Below are 7,276 nucleotides of genomic sequence, written 5' to 3' on the forward strand. Positions count from 1 at the left end.
AAGAAAAGTTTTTACCTAAGGGAATTTCATGTTTCGAAAAAAACCAATAAGAACGGCCAGAGAGCCGGAGATGTGCTGATGTCTTAGAGAGGATCCTGCTGTGAAAGAAAGATGAGAACAGCACAGAAACACCAAGAACCAATCTGGCTTTTCCTAAATCACAACATTTCTTTGGACGTTCTGATGTTCTGTTTTACAGTATGTTATTACCTGAAATCACATAACACATAGAGGTAGTTCAAATTTTTTCTGTGATCATAACTGTCTCTAATTTTAGATTGGGTTATGTTTTTCTAAATCATCTCTATTACACATGCTGTTACAGTAGAACCCCAGTTATTTGAATAAGCTTCAGTTGTATGCGATGTAGTTCACCCAAGCACAAGGTTCAAATCAAAAGCTGCTAATTGAATGCACGTTTCCCCATCGCCGTTAGATTGCACTCCATGATGTGCATTAGGGGAAGATCTCAATGTCAATGGCAAACAGGCGAAAGTAGGTTAACTGCAGGAGACAATACGATCATACTCTCTTCCCACTTGTTTGAAAAGAATAGCAAATCAGTGGCACTGGCCCATTTACTGTAAATGCACCTGAACCTAAATGCGTTCAGAAGTATTGACTTCATCTAAAATAGTGTGTGACCCATTTCTGCTAGAACAAAATACATCTCTGTCTATATATTGAGCTTGCCATTTCACAGAGCTTCACCGTGATGTTAAAGTGATGGTTCACCCAGAAGTCATCATTTACTCACACTCTTGTCATGTCAAACCTGTATGAGTTTCTTTCTTCTGCAGGGCGCAAGCGAAGATATTTAGAAGAAAGTTGGTATCTCTCGGCGACCATTCGCTTCTATTTTATGGACACAAAACAAAGGCAAGTGAATGGATGCCGGTAAACACATTTTTCTAAGTATCTCGTTTTGTGCAGAAGAAAAAAAGTCACACAGGTTCCAAATGACAAAAGGGTGAATGAATAGTGACAGAATTCTTTTATTTTGGGGTGAACTATCCCTTTGAGTTTTCTATTTAGTTTATTGATGCTTTTATTGAGGTGTCTTGGCGCACACAAATAATATTGTCTTTATTAAATTTGATTTAGTATTTCTTTTGAATGTATTTACCATTTCTGAAATTTTATAGAAGCTGTCATGGGGAATTGAATCATGCACATGCACCGCCCACCAGATTCATAGTTTGGTAGGCATTTCAAACAGAAACAGATGTTGTTGAGCGTACAAAGTATTGCCAATCAAAGGGTTTTAAAATGCTTCAAAATATGTGTAGCCCAACAGTTGCGTTTCCATTTGCCTTTCATCCAAATTCAACATGTCGCTTTCTTCTCTCATAAATGCACCAGACAGCTGAGACAGATGCCAAATAACAGAAGGCGCTTTCTTCCCCGACATGAAAATGCAGCTGTGGCGCTGTACCTGTGGACCGCGAGATCAATTGGACCTGCTGCTGGCAGAGGTCGAAAACAGAGACCCCTTCCCTTCCACCTTTGAACTCGGATTGTGAAACAACAGGATTCATTCCCTCTTGTTTTTCAAAAGAAAAAATTGAATATGAAATGACACATTTCAGCCGGTATTCCAGCACGTGGATATTTTTGTCCTCCTATAGTCAAACGTTCACGCGGAGATGTAATGTGCGTTATTACGTTTCTAATTCTATTCTGAAGGCAACTGGCATGTGGGGCACGGGGAGATCCTGTCTGCTAGAGGGCTGGGAAATTAGCATAATTTCTAAAGAGCTCGCTCTCGCCTGGCCTTAATTACTGAAGGGTTTAATCAGCCATAATAATGAGGCCGTGCTTTAGGCAGGTGAGAGACTCTTCTACTACACCTGAAGCAGCGTATGTCACCGGAGACAAAGAATGCCTTTATGTCCTTGCCGCTGTCGAGGGGAACTTCAAAAAAATTATACCCGTCCGTCGCGCTGTTGATACACAATTTTACCTTGGTTTCTAGGTCAATACTCCCGTGTCTGAGGCAAAAATAGCATTGCTTTAGGACAATGTGTTTGCAGATGGTCCATTTCTCATGTCATTTGGCGGCGGTCTGCTAATGCCTTCCTGAAAGGTTTTTAAGCCTCTACGTTTTCGGTGGGAGATAAGCCGTTATTGAGCACGTCCTCGGAAAGAAGCGGTTTCTGGAAGGTTTGTGTTAACGCCGGGAGTCTGTCTGCACTGAGGCCATACTCGGCATGTCAATACTTTAATCCCTACACAACTTTAAAAAAGCCGCCGTTCTCGCCCCTCAAGATCCCTACGCCCACCCTAGCTGGTAAAATCTCCCTAATATTAAAATCATTGACACTTTTATTTGTTTCAGGATGATTAGGTAATAAAATACTTGCACTTGCATTTTCAAAAATGTATTTCAAAATGGACTTTCTAAATAGTCTAAATCATGTAATTTAGTTACAGTGCGAGCCGGTGTGTTTGCCTGAACCTGTTCGCTTGAGACACAGACAATTTCATTTTGAAGGTCAATGGGTCTTTCTTCATTAAACAGCCAGGAACACATTAGAATAATAAAAAGCCTTCACCTCCCATGAAAAGGGACACATACTCATACAATGAAGTACCTGACGGCGATATTAATGATTGTCGTTGAAGATAACTATGATTATGTCTATATCAGAGAACATGTGATTGAATATCTGCTTTTTGTGAATGATCACAGTTGACTGCAATGCCTTGGGTTTGGACAAAATGCCTTCAGGAAGAAATTGATTCTTCTGCACATTAGTAATCTTGGGTAGTGACGTTAGCTTTTCCTACGGAAAAAATGACCTTATGCTCTAAATATAATTTTTTCATCATTCAGAGGCATCATTGTACTGAATGACAGGGGTTAGCTCAAGATTTAGTTGTGATTCCTTCACTGAGATCCTGGAGAATTGTTGATCTGTTAGGATGGGTGTGGGTGTATCTGAAGATCTGAAAGTCAAATTTGAGAGATATGTACACGAAAGGATTTCTGAAGGATTTCTGTTTTTGGGTGGGCCAAAATAAAACACTTTAAGAGTCAGAATGCTTATTTTCTTTGTATTGTAGACGGTTTCATCGGACGCATGCACCTGGCCCGAACTAAACTTCCGGTACGTGTTAGGTTATAATAAAACGGTTTATATTAAATTTAATTTATATTAATAGTTTATTGTATATGAATTGTACTGAATTAAACTAAATTAAACTGACTCAACCGAGGTCTTCTGGGTGTTGAAAAGGACCCACCACCGAAAAATAAAAATTCTGTCATGAATTACCCACCTTCAAGTCATTTGTTAAGTTAAACGGAGGTCCTGGGTTGATGAACAACTCGAGGGTGCGTAATTCATGACAACATTTTCGGCTGAAAACGCCTACTATGTAATCTTCCCTTGAAACTAAATCTTACTTTTTTGTCTGATACAATTTGTGATTCACACAGCATTCCTCTCTTACAATATCTTCTACATAACATTTCATATGACTCAACCCAAAAATACACAGAACGTAGACAAGAGACATTTATTGTAAATAAGTATTGTGATGTGAACATTACAACAGTGCTTAAACTTTCAACTTTCACATACAAATGTTACATAGAATATGCTGTTTAAAAAACGTACCTTAGTGTTTAAATGTGATTTATGGTCAGTAAGACGTGCCATAGAGTGCACTGTTTCCCAAATGCTTTATTTTTCATTCAAGAGCACACTATAACCGAATACTACAGTATATTGACACATTTTCATATAAACCTGGATCAAAAAATAACCCCGTTAATAAATGACACTTATGATTTGATCTTGTGCAGTTTGGGGGGGTCATTTTAATCCTCAATGCTTATCTATATGCGATTTACAATATAGACCACTGGACTGGACAACTGGTCGGTTTAGTAACTACTATGCTACCACATACAAATATCAAGTTATCGTGTAACTATTCTGGCATTATGTGAAAAATATGACAGTATCATAAAAGAGTATGATAATATAGTATATCCAAATCTATTTCCAGAATAAACAAAGAACAGTTCATTCAGTTATAACAGTGGGTTTCTACTAGTATTTGAGGTATTCTCTTTCTAAATGAAACTCTATAAAAAGGGGGGTTTAAAAATGAACCAGTTACAGACGCAAACAAACTAACATTAATAACAACAGCAGTGGGGAAGTGAAGCTTTTTTTACCATGGAATAAAGGGTAATACCATTGTAGCACAGCCTATAGTACATATCTGTGAGAGAATGCAGAATCCGTCCAGCGAAACATGATCACAGCATTAAAGTTTGTCAGGTAATTCGCAGCCCTTTATGGTGTAGTTTACAGATGATGGATTGCATGTTATAAACTGTCGTACACTAGTCATTTTATCTCTTGACTTGAGACCTCTTTTAGATCTTCCTATATGTTCTCTGCATTCATCTACAACAAAAACAAATTCTCCAGAGCTCTATAAGACTCAACAACAGAAACAAATAGATGGATTTTAACATGTTATGTCTGTTAATGAACAGCAAGGCACAACGAGAGGTGAAAACAACAATCGGTATTAAAACGACCTCTGTGTAAGCTCAACGTTTCACACGTGAACAAATTTATACGGATACTTCACCCCAAAATCTAAATTCTGTCACAATACTCACCCTTCTGTCAAAAACCTGTATGACTTTCTTCGAAAGAACACAAAAGAAGATATTTTGAAGAATGTTGGACACAAAGACTATGCAGGTCAAAAGGTACAGTATTGCCGTTGTTCTGTTACAGAGATTCTTCAGCATATCTTCTTTTGTGTTCTGTAGAAAACCGTGAGTCATACAGGTTTGAAATGACAGGAGGGCAAGTAAATGATGAAAGAGTTTTCATTTTAGGGTGAACTATCCCTTTAGAGGAGAATTCTGTAAAAAAATCGGATCAGTTAGACGTATTTATATAGTTATTGTCCTTCTCTTCAGCGCAGTCGCGTATTTCTATGTAAATGATGCTTGTTTTAGATTGCGATTCAAGTCGCCGCAAATTTGCCATCACTGGAAACCAGGCGGTAAACGCAACATTAACAAAGCAATGAAACAGTCATTTGTGTACAAATTTTGTTTACGCCATCGGTAATTGACTAGCGATGACGATCGCATGATGACATTGGGCATATATCCAGACGTGCAATGCGGCTAATGGCACTTTTTTTTGTATGTTAAGGAGTCAATTTAGGTGCCTGGACTGTAATGGGAAATGTCATGTCATAATAGTGTTAGTCTGCTGCCTTCAGAGCCCTTCAATTTGTATTCTGAACACATTTTTGCGGTGTGTTTGCACCAGGACCTGCTTTGCATAAAAACAGATCGCGACTGCAAATCAATTCTATAAGTGGGCACCATTTAATGAACAGCGATTATTAAACTCATTATTTCAATGATCATTTCTCACGTGCCTGATTCTTATGTCAAGATGGATGCTTCGTGTTTCAGCTAATGCAGTCAGGATGAACCTCTGGAATCTTGCTGTGAGGCTTGTTTACGCTGCACACATCTTGCACGTTATCTGTACTAATCCCCATCGATTTCAGGGGAACTGGTACAGTAGTGAATTAATTCCAAGAAACGTCCCCTACCCGGTGAGTGATCCTGTCGGGGGCTCTGAGTCATCAGGTCACCTGCAGTGATACACTCAGGTTTAATAGATGTTGAGTGGACTCACTGACTGACAGAGCTGCGGTCATTATGTCAACCTTAAGTGCTGGTTTGTCGCAGGTTGTTGTGGCCGTGACGCACAAAGTCAGTTTTCAGATTCATAAAGAGATGTACTTGAACCGAGCTTGTATTGTCAAATTTTGAGAAAGCATAGATTCCGATTGGAAGCCGTTTTGATATTTTTTCAATGTTCATTTCTTGCAGCGTTTTTTTATTCCCAAATTTCCATACAACATGATTCCCGCTCTTCTGTCAGTAGACCTTATGGATAGGTCAGTCACGCCGAGTGTTCAATATAAATTATATATTGAAAATGTTCAAATATACCGTCAAGTTCAGTTTCTATGCAGCATCTTTTTAAAACTAGGGTACTTTTCTGAACATTTTCGATGCGTTACCAAAATGTGATTTAGTTCAATGTTTGATTGTGAGCCAGTATTTCATTGTTTAGACCTGTTGGTTGGTCATCTCTTATTTATACATAAGAAAAACTCTTGCGTGTTTACATATAAACAAAAGGAAAGGAATGAAACACAAAATTGAGTGTGATCGGCCCTTAAAGGGACAGTTCATCTCAAAATGAAAATGAGGTCATCCATTTAGTCACCATCATGTCATTTCAAACCTGTATGATTTTCTTACGCAGAACACAAAAGCGTCAGTAACCAAACAACATTGGCGCCGAGCCCGTTCACTTCCATTGTATAGACACAAAACCACCGAGACATTTCTCAAAACAAAAGAAAGTGTCATATACAGGTCTTGAACGACATGAGGGCAAATAAATGATGACAGAATTTGTATTTTTGGCGAACTACCCCTTTAAGTCTACTACATACAAAACAGTACATACATTTTAAGTGCACTAAAATCCCTTATTTCCAGATTAAGTTTATGTTTATGTGACTATGACCGACATTATGTTGCAATACAAAACCGGATATTTAAGAATATAATTCAGATTGTAATGAAATGAAATTAAAACCAAATGCTTGTATTTTCACCCTGTAACTATTGTCAACCTGTAAATGTTTGCCCTTATGTTAAGTAAATATGCACCTGTAAGCTTCACATCATGACGCTAAAGACAAAAAGAGCAACTAAGTTATCAATACTAAACATACCGCGAGAACACAATAATGGCAGTGATTGCAATAATCTTGTTCGGCATCAGGCCGAAGGCCTTCCACCCTTATCATACCTAACATTGAAAATTAATAAATGTGTATCATTTACACCACTTTCATCAAATTCTACACTAACAGATGGGGCATATGCGGTACACAATAAAGAAAATTGATGCAACAGAGGGGAAAAATGTGTCGAGAACACTGACAGGAACACGATAAACAATAGATTTGTTTATATTTATGCATCTTTGTTATTGAAGAATTGGCGCGTGCTGAAAAGCACAAGAGCTTTCAGATATTAAGTACTTTTGTTTTCGGAAAGGCACAAGCCCAGCGTTCGTCAGGATATAGCGTGTTAAACTGCTACAGGTTTTTGGTGCACGCACTGTGGAAAGTCAACCGGTGTTGAAATGAAATCTAAATTCGTCTTTGAGCCGGAGACACAGTTGTCCTTACATCA

The sequence above is a fragment of the Barbatula barbatula genome, assembly GCF_947034865.1.
Source record: "Barbatula barbatula genome assembly, chromosome: 5".
Classification (NCBI taxonomy): Eukaryota; Metazoa; Chordata; class Actinopteri; order Cypriniformes; family Nemacheilidae; genus Barbatula; species Barbatula barbatula.